The sequence below is a fragment of the Callithrix jacchus genome, chromosome 8, assembly GCF_049354715.1.
Source record: "Callithrix jacchus isolate 240 chromosome 8, calJac240_pri, whole genome shotgun sequence".
Lineage (NCBI taxonomy): Eukaryota > Metazoa > Chordata > Mammalia > Primates > Cebidae > Callithrix > Callithrix jacchus.
The window spans coordinates 22,823,814-22,845,929 of record NC_133509.1 but is presented as its reverse complement, the minus strand read 5'-3'; the positions used below and the strand labels follow the sequence as shown (position 1 = coordinate 22,845,929).

General features: G+C 44.5%; 1 protein-coding gene and 1 long non-coding RNA gene across 2 annotated transcripts in view; one reads left to right on the top strand and one right to left on the bottom strand.

Moving 5' to 3' along the window:
• The window catches only part of LOC100394603 (ornithine decarboxylase), a 31,138-nt gene extending 26,414 nt beyond the window's left edge, over positions 1–4,724 (bottom strand). The window contains 1 exon segment of the mRNA XM_078333792.1: positions 4,585–4,724. The gene's annotated coding sequence lies outside the window, so the exon portion shown is untranslated.
• A 47-nt stretch (positions 4,725–4,771) lies between these two features.
• LOC128928901 (uncharacterized) lies at positions 4,772–20,261 on the top strand. Its single transcript, XR_008474680.2, has 8 exons — positions 4,772–5,291; positions 6,219–6,413; positions 9,871–10,038; positions 10,180–10,277; positions 13,818–13,909; positions 16,671–16,806; positions 18,327–18,439; positions 20,071–20,261. It is a non-coding gene; the product is annotated as an uncharacterized LOC128928901 (long non-coding RNA).
• The last annotated feature ends 1,855 nt before the right edge of the window (positions 20,262–22,116 follow it).

Genomic DNA, 22,116 nt, shown 5'->3' with positions numbered 1-22,116 from the left:
AAGAAAGAAAACTGTGATCATAGAATCTCATCTAGATCATAGAGTCTCATCTAGAAGTGCATGAAGGACCATGAGGCGAGGATGGGTTGGGAGACTGTCTCTAGGAAGACACAGCAGATTCCATGTGAAAGAAAAAATAAGAGCTGTCACAGCCCGTACAGTGGAAGAATTTCAGACTTCAATAACTTAAATGCATGCAGCCATAAACGAAGAACAAGATCATGTCTTTTGCAGAAACATGGATGGAGCTGGAGGCCATTATCCTCAGCAAACTAAAGCAGGAACAAAAAGCAAATATTGCATGTTCCCACTTATAAGTGGAAACCAAATGATAAGAACACACGAACACAAAGGAGGGAAGAAAAGACATTGGCGTCTACGTGAGGGTGAAGGGTGGAAAGAGAAAGAGGAGCAAAAAATATAACTATCGAATGCTGCATTTAATACCTGGGTGATGAAACCCTAATCTGTACAATAAACCCAATGACATGAGTTTATATAACACATCTTCACGTGTACCCCTGATGTAAAAGCAAGCACTTGAATGTGGAAGAATGCCCAATTATATGTTCCATGCTGTTCTGGTCTAACATATTCTTTAAGGCTGTGTTCAAATGCCATCACCTTCACTGAGCCTTCCCTAGTCCCCTCAATTGAATTTTAGTCTCTCCGTTCCCTGAATTTCCCAGTACCTTGCCTGTTACAGCACTTACTTCCCTCTGCCTGGGATATGACTAGCTGGTTTCATGCTGGTCTCCTCTGCGAGATTATGAACATCTTGTCTTAATCCTCTTCATGTCTGTGGCACATAGCCTGGTTCCTGGGACATAGAAGGAACCCACTAAATGATACTCACATGAATATAGCCTACCGAAGGTGAAAGCCAAGTAACATGCTTACTTAGAGAGACTGCAAGTAAATTGTAAGAGAAGTGATCTAGTTTCACTAAAATGTCAGGGAAGTGGCGAGGCCCTCTCCCTGTCTAAAGTGAGCACACGTCAGCATGTGGCCACTAGGCCCAGACAACCACAGAGGAACCCAGGAGGCACAGGAAACTGAACCCATCCCTGCTGAAATGAACAAGTGACTCATTATTCAGCTGCAGCCAACTCAGCCAAAAAGTTTTTCTAAGCTAAAATGTTCACAGGTTTGGACTCCGGCTCATAACAAAACTCCTATCTTTGATTTTAGTTTTAGTTAGCAACACCCCTCATTTCTCTATTGCCTGCATTATAAAGGGCTTTCAGACCAAGGTGTAAACACGTTGAAGTGGTATGAATTTGGGGTCTGTGTGCCTATGAATGTTATTCTGGGGAGAAGCTGTAAAGCACCACTGTCGAGTAGAACTTTCTGCAGTGATGGAAAGGTTCTATGCCTGCCACTATATGGGAGCCACTAGCCTCACGTGGTTACCAAGCACTTGAAAAGTGGTTAGTGTGACTAGGGAACTGAATTTTGTATATGTGCTCACTAAGCAAGCACTGAGGAATGGAATTTTGATTTTATTTAATTGTAATTAATTTAAATTTAAGTAGTTACATGTGACTGCTGGCTACCATATAGGATAGCACAACACTAAAAATTCTATAATTTTATAAGACACTAAATAATTTTATAATAATATCACATAGAGCTGGATACAACCATGTCCATCCTTCCTTACCCCTGGAGAGCAATGATGAGATGTTAATGGCCGGGCATGGTGGCTCACGCCTATAATCCCAGCACTTTGGGAGGTCGAGGCGGGTGGATCACGAAGTCAAGAGATCGAGACCATACTGGTCAACATGGTAAAACCCCGTCTCTACTAAAAATACAAAAATTAGCTGGGCATGGTGGCACACGCCTGTAGTCCCAGCTACTCAGGAGGCTGAGGCAGAAGAATTGCTTGAACCCAGGAGGCGGAGGTTGCAGTGAGCCGAGATCGCGCCATTGCACTCCAGCCTGGGTAACAAGAGCGAAACTCCGTCTCAATAAAAAAAAAAGAAAAAGAAGCCCCTCTAGGATGAGTGCAGTGGCTCACACCTGTAATCCCAGCACTATGGGAGGCCAAAACGGGCAGATCACTTGCCATCAGGAGTTCAAGATCAGCGTGGCCAACACAGCGAAACCCTGTCTCTACTAAAAACACAAAAATTAGCAAGGTGGGGTGGCAAGGTGGGAAGATCACTTGAGGTCAGGAGTTCAAGAGACCAGCCTGGCCAACATGGCAAAACAACCCAGTCTCTCCTATAAATACAAAAATTAGCCAGGTGTGGTAGCAGGCACCTAGCACCTGTAGTCCTAGTTACTTAGAAGGCTGCAGCAGGAGAATCGCTTGAACCCAGGAGGTGGAGGTTGCCAAGAGGGCGCCACTGCACTCCAGCCTGGGTGACAAAGCAAGACTCTGTCTCAAAAAAAAAGAAAAAAGAAAAATAGGCCTTCCTCATTCCCATCCCTATCACTTGTTTCCTCTACCCAGAGGCAACTGCTATTTCTAATGTCTTACACATTCTTCCAGAGGTGTTCTAAGGTACACACTTACACACACGCTGTGACAGTACCACATATTCTCTTCTGCACCTTGTTGTTTTTGTTCAAAAAAAGTCCAATAGGGCTGGGCGTGGTGGCCCAGGCCTGTAATGTTGGCACTTTGGGAAGCCAGGGTGGGTGGATCATTTGAGGTCAGGAGTTCGAGACCAGCCTGGCCAACATGGAGAAACCCTGTGTCTACTAAAAATGCAAAAAACTAGCCAGGCATGATAGTGTACGCCTGTAACCCAGCTACTCAGGAGGCTGAGGCAGGAGAATCCCTTCAACCTGCGAGGCAGAGGTTGCAGCGAGCCAAGATGGCAACATAGCACTCCAGCCTGAGTGACAGAGCTAGACTCTGTCTTAAAAAAAAAAAAAAAAAACAAGGCTGGGCGCGGTGGCTCAAGCCTGTAATCCCAGCACTTTGGGAGGCCGAGGCAGGTGGATCACGAGGTCAAGAGATTGAGACCATCCTGGTCAACATGGTGAAACCCCGTCTCTACTAAAAATACAAAAACTTATCTGGGCATGGTGGTGCGCGCCTGTAATCCCAGCTACTCAGGAGGCTGAGACAGGAGAATTGCCTGATCCCAAGAGGCGGAGGTTGCGGTGAGCCGAGATCGCGCCATTGCACTCCAGCCTGGGTAACAAGAGCGAAACTCCGTCTCAAAAAAAAAAAAAAAAAAAAAAATTGTCATCATTTATACTGTGCAAGAGTACCTCGTTTCTCATGCCCATGACAATGCAGTATATTACCCAACTCCTTAATCTTTGCCAATCTAATAGGTGAAAATGCACTAACGTCATTAGTTTTTATTTTAATTTCTTTTTTTTTTTATTTTTTGAGATGGAGTCTCGCCTTGTTGGCTGGTGATCCACCTGCTCAGCCTCCCAAAGTGTTGGGATTACAGGCATGAGCCACCGTGCTGAGCTGATCTGAATTTCTTTCATTATGAAGTTTTAGTATTAAAAAAAAATTTTTTTTTGAGATGGAGTTCCAGTGTTGTTGCTCAGCCTGGAGTATCAATAAAGAGCTTTCATATGGCAACAAAATATGAACACTAAGAATTCAATGTGGGAGAAGAGATTTCCCTACTTATAAATGACCAATTTCCCAAATAAAAAAGAGCCACCATAAATAAGCAAAAAAAAAAAAAAAAAACCCACAGGCAAAGTCGGCAAAACATATGAAGAGAGTTTATAGAAAAAGAAATACACAGTGTAAAATCTTCTTTGGGCTGCCTTGGTGCGATATCGGCTTCCCACAACCCCAGCCTCCCAGGTTCAAGTGATTCTTCTGCCTCATCCTCCAGAGTAGCTGGGATTACAGGTGCGTACCACTACGTCTGAGTAATTTTGTATTTTTAGTAATTATGGGGTTTCTCCATGTGGGTCAGGTTGGTCTCGAACTCGCTACGTCAGGTGATCTGCCTGCCTTGGCCTCCCAAAGTGCTGGGACCACACGCATGAGCCACTGCACCCCAGCGCAAAGAACATTCGCCGCCGCCGAACCGATGATCCCGCCACGAATGTCCCTGACCAGCCTAGGGCGCCGCCGACGCCACTGACGTGTGAGAGGCTGGGAAGCCGCCGAACCGCTGACCCCGCCGTGGATGCCCCCGACCAGCTTACCAAAATGCCAACATTACTGACGCGCCGACGGCGCCGCCGACGCCATCCGCGCCTGGGACGCCTCCGACGCACCGTAGACGCCGCCGTCTCGCTGCTGACGTCACTGACGCGCCGACCACGCTGACGCCATAGACCCCCCGAACAAAGCCGCGAGAACCGCGCCACGAACGCCGCTGGCGCCCCCGACGGCACTGCTGACCCTGTGAGCTGCTGAAAAGCCGCCGAACCACTGACCGCTCCGTGGATGCCCCCGACCAGCTTACCGCACCGCCAACATTCCCGATGCCATCCGCGCCTGTGACGCGTCCGACGCACCGTAGACGCCGCCGTCTTGCCGCTGACGTCACTGACGCGCCGACCACGCTGACGCCATAGACCGCCCCCCCCCCAGGACGCCGCTGACCCGGCCGACGCGCGGATCGCGCCGCCGACGGCACTGACCCTGTGAGCGGCTGGGAAGCTGCCGAACCGCTGACCTAGCCGTGGATGCCCCCCGACCAGCTAACTACACCGCCTACGTTCCCGACGGACCGACCGCGCCGCCGATGCCATCCACTCCTGGGACGCTTCCAACGCACCGTAGACGCCGCCTTGGCGCCAGTGACGTCACTGACGCACCGACCACGCTGCCTACGCCACAGACCCTCTGGACGCAGCCGACGGGCAGATTGCGCAGCGGCAGGGACTGACACTTTGAGCGCCTGGGACGCCGCCAACTCGCTAACCGCGCCGGCCGTCCCCGAAGAGCCTACCGTGCCGCCGAGACTCCCGAGGCGCCGACTGCGCCGCCTATGCCATCCGCGCCTAGGACGCCGCCAAAGTGTTCCGGACGCCGCAGTCGAGCCGCAGACCCCGTAGACGCTGCCCATGTCGACCCCGTAGACGCCGTTAGCGCATGGGACACCGCAGTTGCCCCGCTGACGGCGCGGACGCGCAGACCGCGCCTCAGATGTTACTGACGCTGTCAGCGCCTGGGACGCCGCCTACCGCGCTGCCAACACTCCAGATGCGCCGACCGCGCTGCGGGTGCCATCCGTGCCTGGGACGCCGCTGTCGCGCCTCGGGGTGCGGAAGCCTTCCACGCACCGTAGATGCCTCCGACTGCCGCTGAGGCCGTTAGCGCCTGGGACACCGCTCTTACTGTGCAGGTAAGAGCAAAACCTATCTCTGACTTCGTGTTCCTCTCCCGCTTGTATTCTAAGCCTGAGGCAGGACCCATTCCATTATTTTCTGAAAACCGGGGATTCTGCTTTGTATAGAGGAGAAAACCAAAAATAGCAGTCATTAGTTCCATGTTTGTAGTTTAGAAAGTGAGAGACTTTAGCATTTCTACTTTCTTTTGTAATATGAACTTTGTGAGGCGAGCCAGTGAATATTGGTTTCTGTTCACATACTTCTGATTTATTTCCAATTCTTGTTCATATGTAAATACAGATTTCTCTCTCCTTCTCTCTGGCTGTCTCTTACTTTTACTGAAGCATTGCCAGGGTCCATGAGGCACATACTATTATCCCTGTTTTATAGAGGAGGAGACAGACTTCTGAAGCTAAGTACCCTGTCCAAGCTAACATAGCTAATAAGTAGCAGATCCAGTAAGCTAGGCAGTATGGCTCCTCCGTTTCCTTCACCATGTACCTTTGGGGAGTACAGAAATTGAAAGCATCACTATGATAGCAAATACAGTGTTTAGTATTCCTTTCCGCTTATCGTTTTGTGCTTCCCTCTCTAAGGTTACACTGTGGAGAAAATAAGTAAGTGAACTGAGTGTCCATTTATCCTCGTCTAACATTAATTGTTACATTCCCTGAACAAATAAGATAAAGACTTATTTCAGAAAGCAATAGTTACATAAGTGGCCACTAGAGATAGTTTTCTCTATTGTTAGTATTCATTCCTGGGACCTGTATTTAGAGACTTCTGTTGTTCCGGTCCTGGTAAAACAAAAATAAATAAAACACGATACTTAGTTTCAAGAATCTCAGGGTTCCTTCTTCTGTGATAGTCTTTTAAGTCCTTTGCTGTTTACTAGAGGCAGTTCTTTCCCCCAGAAACTTACAGTGTCCCTTCTGTATTAGGATCTTAGTGCACCATTGCTCTGCAGACTTGGACCAGGGTGGAGTGAGGTAGCGGAGGAGCTGTGCCAGCGTCTACAGCGAAAGGAAAGGATGCTGCAGGACCTTCTGTGTGATTGACACAAACAAGTGGTGGAACACGAAATGGAGATTAAAGGCCTGCTTCAGTCTGTGAACTTCAGGAAGCAGGAAAGCCAAGTAAGGACTTAGCAGAAAAGTATCACACGGTGCATTTATAGTCTACAAATAGGAAGCATTTGCAGACTATGGATATGTGTATGTTTATATATTTGACTGTTAACTCTGTTCGTTTCTTTCCCTCCATTTATTTCCTAGACCACAGTTTTATTTATTTAGAGATGGGGGTTCTCTCTTTGTGCAGCCTGATCTTGAAGACCTGGGCTCAAGCAGTCATCCTGCCTTAGCTTCCCAAAGTGCCGGAATTGTAGGTGTGAGCCACTGTGCCTGGCCTTAGACCACAGTTTTATATTGATCATCAAAGTATGAAAAATTTTTTGAAAATTTTACATTTGGAAGGGTGCCTAAACAATACGTGTATCAGTTAGCTTCATTACATGTGTTTTCTTTTCCTTAATAATCTGATCGTTTTGAGAGAAAGGAGTAGGGGTTGTGGAGTGTTTTGATTCTAATCTTTTTTTTTTTTTTTGAGACGGAGTTTCGCTCTTGTTACCCAGGCTGGAGTGCAATGGCGCGATCTCGACTCACCACAACCTCTGCCTCCTGGGTTCAGCCAATTCTCCTGCCTCAGCCTCCTGAGTAGCTGGGATTACAGGCACGCACCACCATGCCCAGCTAATTTTTTTGTATTTTTAGTAGAGATGGGGTTTCACCATGTTGACCAGGATGGTCTCAATCTCTTGACCTCGTGATCCATCCGCCTCGGCCTCCCAAAGTGCTGGGATTACAGGCTTGAGCCACCGTGCCCAGCCTGATTATAAATTATTAAGACTGGAGTGATAACTTTGCATTTTCAGCAAAGGTATGGGAAAACTTACACTCAACCTGTTTACTCTTAGTTTTTGTTAAAAAATCTGAGTTATCTTAAGAGGAAAAAATGATTGCATTCTTCAAAGGTCACGATGAGAGCATGAATAATCTCATTACGGTTTGGGGTATGCTACTTTCATAGTAGTTCAGAAGTAAATTTTTTTGTTTTTGAGGTGGTATCTCCCTCTCACCCCGGCTGGAGTGCAGTGCCGTGATCTCAGGTCACTGCAACCTCTGCCTCCTGGGTTCAAGCAATTCTCCTGCCTCATCCTCCCAGGTAGCTGTGATTGCAGGTATGCACCACCATGCCCAGCTCATTTTTGTGTTGTTAGTAGAGATGAGGTTTCACCATTTGGCCATGCTGGTTTCCAATTCCTGGCCTCAAGTGATCCATCCACCTCAGTCTCCCAGAGTGCTGAGATTACAGGCGTGAGCCACCATGCCCTGGCCAGGAGTAAATTCTTAACTTTTCCTCATTTCTGTGTTTTTTCTCCTCAAATCTAAAATCTCTTAGTTGACTTGTGCTGCGTTTCAAAGACCAGGAGCTCAGAATCCCCCTAGTCACTTTTTAGAGGAAGAAAGACTCTTTCTCGCCTATGTTATTTGACCATAATAGTTTTTTATGTTGCCTTCTATTGTAAGGGGATTATCCTCCACTGCTCTGAAGGTTAGCCCCACTGAAGTAAATCCGCTTCTTGTTAGAAAAGTCCTGCTGTGTGCTTCAGAAATTGTTTCTGAAATAGGCCTAAGAAAATTATTCTCAATTATCTAAGTCTGGCAAGAGGCTAGCATCTGTGAGTTTTCTTTGTAACCTGTTGGTGATTTGGAAGAATCAGTCTTTATTATACCTCAGAAAAAAATTATGCCCTCTGTGTAATAGAATAATAAAGATGATGGAACTTACAGGAAATTTTTCAACTCAAGAAGATTAATGGTTGTATTCTTCTAGATCTGCTCTCTTAATTTGACATGCAAAAGAAATCACCTGAATAACTTTTTAAATACGTAGATTGTGGAGCTCAACTTCAGAGATAGAAATTAGGAGGTATAGGTGGGACTTGAGAATTTGCATTTCTAACAAGTGATAGTGATGCTGCTGGCTCATGGGGCTGCATTGGAGGAGCCCTGCCAACAACTCTCAACTACTACTAGAAAAAGAGTGCCAAGGCAGATGGGGCACAGCATATATCTTGTATGTTATTTATGTTTTTTCCCCACAGTTTTCACAGATACTTTTATTAAGGTACTTTTATAATATACTGTTACCTCTAAAATGGTTGCATGGAAATCTCCCAAGAGCTCAAGTTTTACCCACCCAAAAATGGAGGTTTTCTCCTCGTATTTCCCTTAGAAATCGTGACAAGAGCTCAGCTTCTCACTTAAAACAATAGTACTTTTCCTCAGAGACAGTTGGCGTTACGGTTCGTCATCTTATACCCTCAGTAATTTTAATATCAATTTATTATTTCCAGATTTTCTGTTTAACTGCAGACTTGCTGTGCATTAATAGTTATGGAAGTTCTAGCTGTTTCCCTTATTGTGTGATCATCTGTCTTAGAAAACTGGGATTTGAAATGAAACTGAGTTTGGTGATTTTGAGATTGAGATTCCCCTGATCATGTGGTCTGATAAAAAGGTGTATGTGTGTAATTGATTCTTTCAGTAAATATGTAGTGAGTGCCTGTCATGTGCCAGACACCGTACCGGGTGCTTGAGATTCAGCTCGAGGTTGCCTTTAGGAAACTTGCATTCCATGTAGGGGAAGCAGAGAGAGCTGTATATCAGATAATGGTAAGTGCATTAAAAAAAAGTTAGCACAGTAAGGGATATTGGGGATAGAGAAGAGATTGCTGGGTTCTTTAAAGTTTTTTTCCCCAGCTGTATTGAGGTATAATTGAAAATACTGTCTATATTCAAGGTGTGCAACATGATGTTTTGATATATGTATACATTGTGAAATGATTACCACCATCAAATTAACACATCTGTCACTACACATTTTATACATGTGTGGCGAAGACACTAAAGAGCCACTGTCTTAGCAAATTTCAAGTAAATAACATAGAATGACTAACTCAAGTAAATAATGCAGTATTATTACCTAAAGTCACCAAGCTATACATTGGATTCCCAAAACATACTCATCTTGTACCTGAAAGCTTGTACCCTTTGGCCAGTGAGATTGCTGTTTTGGATAGGATGTGCAGGGAAGGCCAACCTGATAAGGTGTCATTTGGCTGAGACCTGAAGGGAGCAAACCACAGAAATGTTTGAAGAGCACTCCAGTCCTAAGAAACAGCTGACCAAGAAGAAGGACAACTGTTATCTTAATTCCAGAATCTTAACACCTTAACCTGATAGTTCTAGCAGAACCTATTTCAGATTCTCTTTCTCTTATCTGTTACAAATGTGTTAAATTCAGTTTTTTCTCCAGTGTTCTGTCTGTGAGACTTTCTTTCCATTCACTTTAACTGCGTTTTTTTCCTGTCAACTGAAAGCAGGGAAACGATTTCCTAAGAACCCACTGTTTTGTTTGTTTCTTTGCTTGTTGTTTACAAATGGTTGACTCTGAAGAAATAATACCAGAAGAAAATTTTTGTTTTACTAGAATATCTTTCTGATGTTATTTGTGATTTCCTCTTACTAGCTTGCTGCAGAGAAGATGGCACAAACCTTGACGGAAAGAAATTCAGAATTACAGGCCCTGTGCCAGTATTTGGAAGGGAGAGACTCCATGATGTTCCAAGCACCCATCTCTAACCAACGAGCTGAAATTCCCTTCATTGGCCCCCCTCTTGGAGAACAGACTGATCAAGTAAGAACTATAGACTTAGATAATTCATGCAGAATGTGTTTCCTTTTTACATTTGAGGTGTAAGTTTGATAATTTTAATACCAAATTGTGAGAATATTTTCAGTGCTGTCATTGTGATCATCGTTCCTGCATCTTCCTAAGTCCCCCAGATTTTTAGGGTCCAGTGCAGATACCTTCCAGAGATGATAGTCCTTTATTGACTGCCAAAGAAGATGCCAGCATACCCAGATCCACATTAGGTGAGTATGAAATTTCATTTCATTCAGGGACTTCGTTTTCTATTATTCCTTGTATTAATAGGTTTGGCTGAGACTCTTTTCTCTTCCTACCTTAATGGAAAAAATAAGTTGGGATTTCCTCTGAAAAGTTGAAGAACTGTCCTTCCCTTATGTTGCATTGAGGTTATTGCTTTGGGATCACAATTTGGCCCAGAGAAAGTCTGTCCTTATTCTCCTTTTCAGATAGTTTTGCAGGGATGCAGAAATGCAGGAGGTAGTGGTTCCAATCCTGCACAGCAGGGCCATGTGCTGACAGCTTTTCCTGGGTATCTTTCAAGTCTGGGGCCACTCGCTGTAACTTGACATCACCTGCATTGAACTCTGTTAGGAAGGGTAGGCAGTGTACATTGAGTTACTTGCCAGGCCTAGCCCCATTTAGGGGATGGTTTAGAAAAGTCTTAAGTGTAGTCATTCTCTATTTTGAAAACTGTACTAATCAAAGAGAAAAATATTGTTGGATTTGTTTTATTCTTTATTTGCCTTTTTAAAAAAGTGTACTTTTCTCTAAATTTTGTATTTTGGAAATTTCAAACCTATAGAAAAGGGGCAAGAATAGTATAGTGAATACTCACATACATTTTTGTTCAGACCAGTTATAAACATGCTGCCACATTTGCCTTATTTCTTTGTATGTACACACACATATGTGGATGTAATGTATTTTCTGAACCATTGCAGACTTTCTTACAGAAGTCATGACACTTTATGCTGCATACATCAGTATTTCCTAAGAACAAGGGCATTCTCCTACATAGCCACAATGTAATTATCATACTCAGAAAATTTAACCTTGAGAGAGGCTTAGTATCTAAGACGCAGTCCACATTCAGAGTTCCTATTGTCCCAATAATGTTACGTATAGCTACCTTGGTTCCCCCCAACCCAGGGGTTACGCATTGTGCTTAGTTGTCATGTCTCTTAGTCTCTAATCTAGAACAATTTTTTACCTTTTATTTCTTTTTAGCGAGACTGGCATTTTTGAAGAATTCAGGACTGCGAACATATTTCAGTTTAGCCGTGATTGTTTTCTTTTGGTTAGATTCCAGTTAAACATTTTTGGCAGGAATATCATATGGATGAATTTCCCCTTCCCTCCCCACCCGACCCTGTTTCTTTTCTTCTCTCTTTTTTTTTTTTTTTTTTTGAAACAGAATCTGTCATTGCCCAGGCTGGACTGCAATGGTGCCATCTCAGCTCACTACAGCCTCTGTTTCCAGGGTTCAAGCGATCTTCCCACCTCAGCCTCCCAAAGTGGAGCCAGAACTACAGGCATGTGTCACCATGCTTGGCTAGTTTGTTTATTTTGTTTTGTTTTGATTTTTTAGAGATGGGGTTTCACTGTGCTGTCCAGGCTGGTCTGGAACTCCTAGCCTCAAATGATCCACCTGCCTCAGCCTCCCAAAGTGCTGGGATTACAGGTGTGAGCCTGGCTGACATCTTTCTTAGTGCATCACATCAGTTCATTATAATCAGTTTGTATCATCCTTGGTGATATTAAATTTAGTCATTTGGTTAAGATTGTAGCTGTCAAATCTCCCCATTGTAAAAGGTTCATTTTCCCCTTTATATGTAAATCATCTGCTGGCTGAATTGGAGATGTTGACAGTTCTGTTTTCCAACAGTCATTCACTCTGGCTGTAATATCATTTGAGCCTTGCTTAAACCAACTCTTACGTTGGTAGCTTTAAAATAGTGATTTTTCAGGACCGGGCACGGTGGCTCATGCCTTTAATCCCAGCAGTTTGGGAGGCCCAGGAGAGTGGATCACTTGAGCTCAGGAGTTCGAGGCCAGCCCGGCCAATATGATGAAACTAAGTCTCTACTAAAAACACAAAGATTAGTCGGGCGTGGTGGCACATGCCTGCAATCCCAGCTATGCAGGAGACTGTGGCAGGAGAACCACTTGAATCCGGGAGGCAGAAAGAGTGCCCCACTGCACACCAGCCTTGGTGACAGAATGAGACTTGGTCTCAAAAAAAGAAAAAATTAAGATTTTCTGTTTGTAAAATTTCTTCTTTATTTCTTGTGGATATTATTTTATAAAGAAGAGCTGTCCTTTCCCTATCTCTGTACCCCATTTGTTTTTGTCAATATGTTTTTTAAAAAATCATTATATTACTGATTTTGGTCATGATTTCCTTAACTCCTCAAATTAACCCAGATTCGGTCAGTGGGAACCTCATTGAGCTGTTTCTCCGATCCTTTGCCATATCCCATCAGTTTTTTTGGTTGGTTGGTTTTTTTGTTTTTTGCACTTTCCTAGTTTCTGGTACAATAAGATGTTCTATGACTTCCTTTTACTTACCTGTCTCAGTCCCAGAATCAGCCATTATCCTAAAGAGCTCCCTGGTTCCTTTTGGTGGATAATGGCATTGAAAAACTGTGATCTGGGCATCAGATGTCTTTATTGCTACATGAATACCTTTTGCTTCTAGGACCCTTTAAGTGAACAGAGCCTGCAGTGAATATTTTTAAGTATAATGTATGTATTTATATACATATGAAGATTTGATACTGATTTCTGTAATTCTAACTTAACATTATGGTACTTTTTCCTTTATTTCATATTTGTATCTGCTTGAGAGCCCCGGTTACTTATAACATCAATATATTTCAAAAGATTTACACATTTGCATAATACTATAATATGCAAAAGTAGTTTCTGAATTACTACATGAATACCACTATCGTAAATGTATTATGTGATGTTTACATTTTTTAGTACTCTTTTAATCCTGAAGGTATTTTTGTAATTCTTTTTATCCTTAGGGTATTTTGGACTGACGGTGTTCAGTTAGTGAGTTCAAAAATTATTTGGATTAATTTGTCTTATCTTCTGGGTGGTCTTATGATCTATTTACTATATAGATTCATTTATATCTATGAGGATTTAACTTTATCTCCCTTTAATTGTCAAGCTGACTTACATATTAAGAATTAAACATTAACACAGTTCAAAACTCCAGTACATAAAATAATATACTCAGATGTCCCATCTCTTTCCCTATCTTTTCTCTCCTGTTCCCATTCATCTCCTGAAGGTAATCAGTTTAATTTCTGGGTTATTCTTCCTCTGTATGTTTTTTTCAAAAATCAGCACATGAATCATCTGTGTATATGTATATTCTTATTCCCCCTTTTCCTAATGTAAAACCTACTACCTTAGATGTATTCTTAAGCACGTAGCTTGTTTTTCTTAACATATTCTCAAGATTTCTAAACTGTTCCATATAAGTTCATAAAGATGGTTCTTATTCCTTTTTCACAGCAGTATGTAGTTCCATCTGTGAATATACTCGATTTCATTCAGTCTTTTCTTGATAGCATGCAGGATGATTGCAGTATTTTGCTGTTATAAATAAGGCTACAAAGAACAACCTGTGTATATGTTTTATTTTTTTCTTATTATTGGAATGTGTCCTCAGTAAATGACTCAGAGGAGGCAGCTGATATCACGTTATGTTAATAGCAATTAAAACTAGCACTCTATTTTCATTTTAGGAGACTTGAACACAGTGGCAGGGCTGGAAAAAGAACTGAGTAATGCCAAAGAGGAACTTGAACTCACGGCTAAAAAAGAAAGAGAAAGTCAGGTGAGTTTTCTAGTCAAGTCTTAATTTTCACATCCCTATTATTTTTTCCTTCAAAATAGTTTATATTTAAAAGCGTATAGTTCTTCAAGTAGAATATCTGAGTCCAAATGCCAGGTATGACTTTTTTCTTTTTGGGGGAAAAATATAAGTTATTTTTCATATACACTATTATAGCAAGATGCTCCTGTTTTTATATTGGGGCTATTAAAACTTACTAAGTGCTGGAAAAACACAACTCTCACTCCCCATTGCTAATTGGAATAAAACAACTGTAAAGACAGGGCACGGTGGCTCACGCCTGTAATCCTAGCACTTTGGGAGGCTGAGGCGGGCTGATCAACTCCTCATCTTGAGGTCAGGAGTTGGAGACCAGCCTGGCCTATATGGCGACATTTCGTCTCTACTAAAAATACAAAAATTAGCTAGGTGTGTTGGCGGGTGCCTGTAATCCCAGCTACTCGGGAGGCTGAGGCAGGAGAATCGCTTGAACCCGGGAGGCAGAGGTTGCAGTGATCTGAGATTGTGACATCAGACTCCAACCTAGGAAATGAGCAAAACTCCGCCTCCAAAAAAATAATAATAACAATAGCAAAGCGCTAGTGTAAATAGGGAAATATCGTGTGATTGCTGCTTAGAGTTATGACATTAGACCCATGAAATTAGTTTTAGAAACATGCAACAAGAAACTTGCGTATAGTCAGTGTTTACTGAGTATTCATATGCAATGTACTGTGCTAGGTATTGATTGATTGATTGGTTTTTTGAGACGGAGTCTTATTCTGTCGCCAGGCTGGAGTGCAGTGGCGCAATCTCGGCTCACTGCAACCTCCACCTGGGTTCAAGCGATTCTTCCGCCTCAGCCTCCCGAGTAGCTGGGACTACAGGCGCATGCCACCATGCCTGGCTAATTTTTGTATTTTTATTTAGAGACGGGGTTTCACCATGGCCAGGACGGTCTCGATCTCTTGACCTCGTGATCCGCCCGCCTCGGCCTCCCAAAGTGCTGGGATTACAGGCGTTAGCCACGGCGCCCGGCCTGTGCTAGGTATTTAAATTAGCCCTAATGCTTACAACTGTACACAAAGTAAATGGTGTCGGCCCAATTATTATAGATGAAGAAGCTGAAACACTGATTTCTCCTTTAGAATGAGAATGGAGAATAGTCATGTAACTAATAAAGGCCAAAGCTTTGATTCAAACTCCAGTCTTCTGTGGTTTCACATACTTCCTGATTCATTTTTCCCACCTTATGCCTTAACTTTCTTGAGCATAGACTTTTCATCAATTATTTTAGAGATTCGCACCCCTCTGCCTTTCCTATATATATTTTCTTTTTCTGTTCCTAGAAAAAGTCTGGTGTACCTACAGAGTCATGAGTGAGGAGTAAAATGGCTGATATCAAAGTGGGAAAAGTTAGGCAGGAACCAGAGCACTAGGTTTGTTAAAAGAATTAACTATACAAAGCATTTGTTACAGAGCCCATGGCATAGTAAATGTTAGCAGGTATCGTTATTATCATGATTTTTTTTGTTGTTTTTTTGAGACAGAGTCTTGCTCTGTCACCCAGGCTAGAGTGCAGTGGCATGATCTCCACTCACTGCAACTCCCACCTCCCAGGTTCAAGCGATTCTCCTGCCTCAGCCTCCTGAGTAGCGGGGATTACTGGCATTCACCACCATGCCTGGCTAATCTTTGTATCTTTAGTAGAGACGGGGTTTCACCATTTGAGTCAGGCTGGTCTCAAACTCCAGACCTCATGATCCGCCCACCTGGTCTCTCCAAAGTGCTGGGATTACAGGCGTGAGCCATGGCACCCAGCCTATGATGAGTCGTAGTGAACTTTGTCATAACAAAGTATTTGTCATTTCCTGTTGAGAACACCGAAAGATTAGGGCATGTAGCGCTAGCTTTTGGCAGGATTCCTTCAGAGGTGGTGGCATGTTCTTCCATCTGGAGGCAGGTAATGTTTGGTGATCTCTTGTGATGTTAGCAGCTTTTGTGGTTTGATGCCTAATCCATTAATTCATTAAGGGTTGCAAAATGGAGATGTCCTAATGCTATCATCTTTTCATCTATTAGCTGAAGTACTTACATAAAAACTTCATCTCTTCTTGCTTCTGCTAATGGTCACCATTCTTTTTCAGTATCATAATAAGCTTGTTAAACACATTTGATGTGTTTTACGGTGCCAGTTATGGTGGAAGATGTCATTAAAAACGACTGTTACATCTTCCCATAAAATATTGTTTGTTAGTATACTGCATGGATTTTTTGATTTGATCCTGTAGAACCCTATTCTTGTCTCATTTTCTCTTGCATTACTGGCTGATAGTGATATGATATGCAAAAGCATTTGCCTCCGTGTTAAAATATAAACGTGGCAGATATTGTTTCCTCCATTCACAGTTGGAACTTTGTGCTCTACAGTCCATGATGGCTGTGCAAGAAGAGCTGCAGGTGCGGGAAGGGGAGCTCCATGTGTAGGCTGCTGATATGGAGCCTCTGACCAGAAAGTACAAATTAAAGAAGACCTCATAGCCTTCCAAACTTTTTACAGACCATTGGAAATGTTCACATCTCAGATTACCTATAGGGCATCTTCTGACAGTATTTGCACACATTGAATCCCTTGCCCAGTGCTTACCAATATCTCACCTGAAAGTCTAGGCAGACTGTTTCAAGAACATTTGTTCCTGTGCTCATCAACTGAGTAATACTTCTATTACTATTTTCATGTTTACACTTACTTTTTGACTTCTAGGACCTGCATATACAACTGATTATCCTGAAGACATACCACCTGTGGAACGCCTGACCCAAAAATATTACTTCTTTGGGAAAAAGTTGCTTCAGTAGAATCCCAGGGTCAAGAAATTTGAGGAAACCAAAGACAACGGGTAAGTCATTGGAATACAGACACTTTCTCCCCTTCCCTCCCTCCCTCCCCTGCTCTCCTCTTCCCCCGTCCCCTTTCTTTCTCTCTCTCTCTCCCCCCCATCCTCTCCTCTCCTCTCCCCTCCCTTCTCTCCCCTCCCGTCCTCTCCCCCATCTCTCCTCTCCCCCCATTCTCCCCTCCCATCCTCTCCTCCCATCTCTCCTCTCCTCTCCCCATCTCTCCTCTCCTCTCTCCTCTCCTCTTTTCCCATCTCTCCTCTCCCCCATCTCTTCTCTCCTCTCTCCTCTCCCCTCCCCTTTTCCTCTCCCCTCCTCCCCTGCCTCCTCCCTTCCCCTCCCCTCCTGCCCTCCCCTCCCCTCCCTTCCCCTCTCTTCCCCTCCCCTCCCCTCTCCTCCCCTCCCCTTTCCTGTCTAAATATATATAGACACTTTCTGCAGTCTCACTGTGTCACCCAAGCTCGAGTGCAGTGGTACCACCATCGCTCGCTGCAGCCTCAAACTCTGGGGCTCAAGGCATCTTCCTGCCTCAGTTTTCAGAGTAGCTGGAGCTGCAGGTGCATACCACCACACCTGGCACAAACCTTGTTTTTCTACTGTGAATTAAACCATGGTAGTGGTTTTTCATAAATAGTATTTCATGGAGAAACTGTGCTCTGAAATTTCCTACTTTGGTCGGTAGCAGCTATAGATGCCTCTTTCTGATGTGTGGTTCTGTAAAGAGCAGCAGTTCTTTTAGACGCATAACAATAGTTACCCCTCACACTCATACATAAGTCGTCTCTCTCTCAACTGAATCTTTCTCCTCTATCTGCATTTAACCATGTTCACATCTCTCCCAGTTTAAAAAAAGAGAAACCCCACCTTTTCCCCAGCTTTCTTGGTAGCTACACCCCGTTTAACCTTTCTTTTCCAACAGACTTACTTGTCTGCACTCCCTGTCTCCATTAGCATCTCTCCCACTGACTACTCACCCCACTGCATTCTGGCTTTCAACTCTACCTAAAACAGCTCTCTGTTGGTTATACATGATCATAGCTCGTTATCTTTATAGCGCTATTACACTCATAATGGTACACGTCTATGACTAATGAATGTCTTCTTCCTCCACTAGTTCGTAGGCTTTCCCTTAGAACCTGGAATGGAGTCTTTCCCATAGAAGGTGCTCAATAAATATTGATTGAATGAATGAAGAATACTGGTAACTCCTATTATATATGCTTCCCTCTTGCCTGTCCCGTTTCCCTCTTACTCCTTTCTCTTAGCTGCTTTCCTGTGCTTCTAGCTTCTCTCTCCTTTTTCTTCTCTTTGCTCCCATGTTTGAATTCCACCTTACAGGGTTTTAAAGATCAAAAAATAATATGACATTGATTGGAAAACTATACAATACTATGAAAAGCTTGAGTACTAAGGCTTTTTAAGTCATAGTATGTCCTTAATGCATTTTCTTGTTTCTCAGGATTAACTGTGGCTTCATGTCTCACTGTGCCATTTGTGTATTGGTGCTTTTCTCTTCTTTTCTCAGTTGCTGCTGATGCTAGAAAGACGAGTAGATGAACAGAGTCAGCTCAGTGAGGACTTAGACGCAAAGAGACAGCTCTCTAGCAGTCTGGTGAAGTTCCACGCCCATCCAGAGAGGTAAGAGAATGGCTATTTTTTCCTTTTATTCTTTGTTGAAATTTTTCTTTCTTGTACTGTTGTATTCTTTTTATGCCTTTTCTTCTTCATTAAGTGTAGATGCTTATGATACTGAACAGGGGATAAAAAACAGGGACAATGACTGGGGCCACCCACGTTGTTATTTGTTTAATAAATTGCTCTGAGCCTCGGTGTCAAAATCTTAAGTCAGGAATAGTGCCTGTTTCACACAGCGATTGCAGAGATTAAATGAGAAGACAGCTTTGCTGTCTAAAACCATGCCTTGCATATAGTCAGCACTCAATATAGGTTCCCTTCCTTTTGTGATCCATGTCCTGTTAAAGGCTGTTCTATTATACAAGTAAGGCTACACCCTGTCTCTACTGAAAATACAAAAATTCACAGGGCATGGTAGTGTGCGCCTGTAGTCCCAGCTACTCGGAAGGCTGAGGCAGGAGAATCACTTGAACCCAGGAGGCGGAGGTTGGAGTGAGACAAGATCGCGCCACTGCACTCCAGCCAAGCGACAGAGACACTTCATCTCAAAAAAAAAAAAAAAAAAGTTGGGCCATAAAGGGCACTGATATTATTTGATACCATTGAAGAAATTATATTAATTGGGATGGCTGATATCACCCCGAGACCACTGATAGCCATCATGACGAATATATTTTCTTCTGCCTCTTGATTTTTGGTCATATATATGATACCTCTCTGGATAATTTTATATTCTCTCCATTTCTATTCTTCATTTCACCTTCTCTTTTAGCACCTTTTACTCTTTTTCATTTTTTATTTTTTACTCTTCACTTTTTTCAAGTTTATTGTTGGGCTTTAAAAATGTTTTCTTTGGGCCACGCGTGGTGGCTCACACCTGTAATCCCAGCACTTTGGGAGGCCGAGGCAGGTGGATCACGAGGTCAAAAGATCGAGACCATCCTGGTCAACAAGGTGAAACCCCGTCTCTACTGAAAATTAAAAATTAGCTGGGCATGGTGGTGCGCACCTGTAGTCCCAGCTACTCGGGAGGCTAAGGCAGGAGAATTGCTTGAACCCAGGAGGCGGAGGTTGCAGTGAGCCGAGATCGTGCCATTGCAATCCAGTCTGGGTAAAACAGCAAAACTCCGTCTCAAAAAAAAAAAAAAAAAGTTTTCTTTGTACCAGGAAAATGAAGGCAGAGGAAAGGTATGATAGGACCAGTTGATGTTGTGACTTTTTTTTTTTTTTTTTTTTTCCAGAAAAGTGATTTATTACATAGAGAGTTTCCAGATAAGTTTGGGGATTTATTGAGATGGAGTCTTCCTCTGTTGCCGAGACTGGAGTGCAGTGGCACAATCTCGGCTCACTTCAACCTCTTCCTCCCAGGTTCAAGCAACTCTCCTGCCTCAGCCTCCCGAGCAGCTGGAACTATAGGCACATGCCACCATGCTCAGCTAATTTTTTGTATTTTTAGTAACAATGGGATTTCACCATGTTGGCCAGACTGGTCTCGAACTGCCGACCTCATGAACCACCCGTCTCAGCCTCCCAAAGTGCTGGGATTACAGGTGGGAGCCACCGTGCCCAGCCGACACTGGTCTTTTCTGGCCTTTGGACTGGAGCTGAAATACTTTTTATTCTTGTGTCTTCAGCCTGCCAACTTTCAAACTAGGATTTACACCATCGTCCCTCCTGGTCCTCAGGCCTTCAGTCTCCAGCAGCAGCTATACCATCAGCTCTCCTGGGTCTCCAGCTTGCTGCCTGCAGATCTTGGGGCTTCTTGGCCTCCATCGTCACATAAGCCAATTTCTTCTAATAAATCTCTTTCTTTGGCATCTATAAATCTCCTATTGGTTCTTTTTCTCTGGAGAAGCCTAATAGAGTGGGGCCATGGATCATCCCAGAGAGAAAGTAGGGGTGAAGCAGGGAGCCTTAATCCTAGCGGCTGGATCCTAGGGCCCTTCCAGAGTCTTCTCTGAAGAAGTCCCAAGTTCTACGTAGAATCTCAAAAACGGCAACAACCCGGAAATGCCTACTAGATCCATAGAGGAAGGGGTGTGGCTGGGTGACTTTCCACACCTGTCTGAGCTCTTTCCCCAGCAAGAAGACCCGAAATCTATCACCCTGTGACCCCTACGCCAGCCCCAGGGAAGCCTAGCTTTGCAGCTGTGGCTGAAATAGGCACCTACGCCCACTCCCCATCACCCCTGCAGCCCCCACTCCCCATCACCCCTGCAGCCCCCACTCCCCATCACCCCTGCAGCCCCCACTCCCCATCACCCCTGCAGCCCCCACTCCCCATCACCCCTGCAGCCCCCACTCCCCATCACCCCTGCAGCCCCCACTCCCCATCACCCCTGCAGCCCCCACTCCCCATCACCCCTGCAGCCCCCACTCCCCATCACCCCTGCAGCCCCCACTCCCCATCACCCCTGCAGCCCCCACTCCCCATCACCCCTGCAGCCCCCACTCCCCATCACCCCTGCAGCCCCCACTCCCCATCACCCCTGCAGCCCCCACTCCCCATCACCCCTGCAGCCCCCACTCCCCATCACCCCTGCAGCCCCCACTCCCCATCACCCCTGCAGCCCCCTAAGAAACACATCTTTGTTTACTCAATTTGCCAGCAGGAAATTCAGAGAGGCACACATGACCATTCTCTGCAAAGAAAACCTGGGCTTATTAGGAGCTCAGGTCGGGGTGGGTAGGGGGGTCAGGTGGGACTCTGTGGCCTGTGGTGAGCCTGTCCAAGCCCCCATTTGTCAGAGGTCAGGCTGCACAGATGGAGTGGATGAAACATGACTGGCCTCCCTGGGCTGACAGACAGCTGGTGAGGAAATTGTGGGTGCTGACTTTTAAACCCAAATGGCTCAATATTTATCAGGCAAGCCAGCTTTCCCCAGGTCCATCTATCAACCAAAGAAACATCCCAGCCAACACCAGAGGGATTCAGCATTGACGGGTACAACAGCCACTATCACTTTCCCTGTTCTGTGTCCCCGCTTTGGTGTTCTCAGTGGGACAGAACTGGACCCCCTAACACCAAAAGGGAAATATGTCATGGGGATGGGGACACTGCTCCCCTGCTGAACTACAGCAGCTGGTGTGATTATTATGAACTTCTCAGTTCATCATAAGGTCTGGCCCTGCTGTAGGCAGGTCCACAAGTCAACTGGAGCAGACTCCTTTATTCTCTGCTGCAAAGATCCTCAGACTTCAATGTGAATCAGAGTGACTCGGCGTACTTGTTAAAGTGCAGATTCTAGGGTAATACCAGGTCAGATTCGGAGGAGGTGGGGCCCAGGAAGCTGGGCTTTGTTTCCTTTGGTCTGTTTTGAGATGAGGTCTCACTGTTTCCCAGGCTGGAGTCCAGTGACACTATCACGGTTCAGTGCAGCCTCGACCTCCCGGGCTCAAGTGGTCCTCCCACCTCAGCCTCCCAACTAGCTGAGACTACAGGCGCATGCCACCACACCTGGCTGGCTTTTATAAAACCTTTTCTGTAGAAATGGATTTTGCTAGGTTGCCTAGGCTGACCTCAAGCTCAGGCAATCTTTCTGCCCCGATCTTACAAAGTGTTGGGAATACAGGTTTCAGCCAATGTGCCCAACCTGGAATCTGTATTTAAACACCTCCCCAGGTGATTCTGATACAGGTGGTCCAGGAGCATTCTTGGAAAGCCCTTGCTGCCCTGGTCA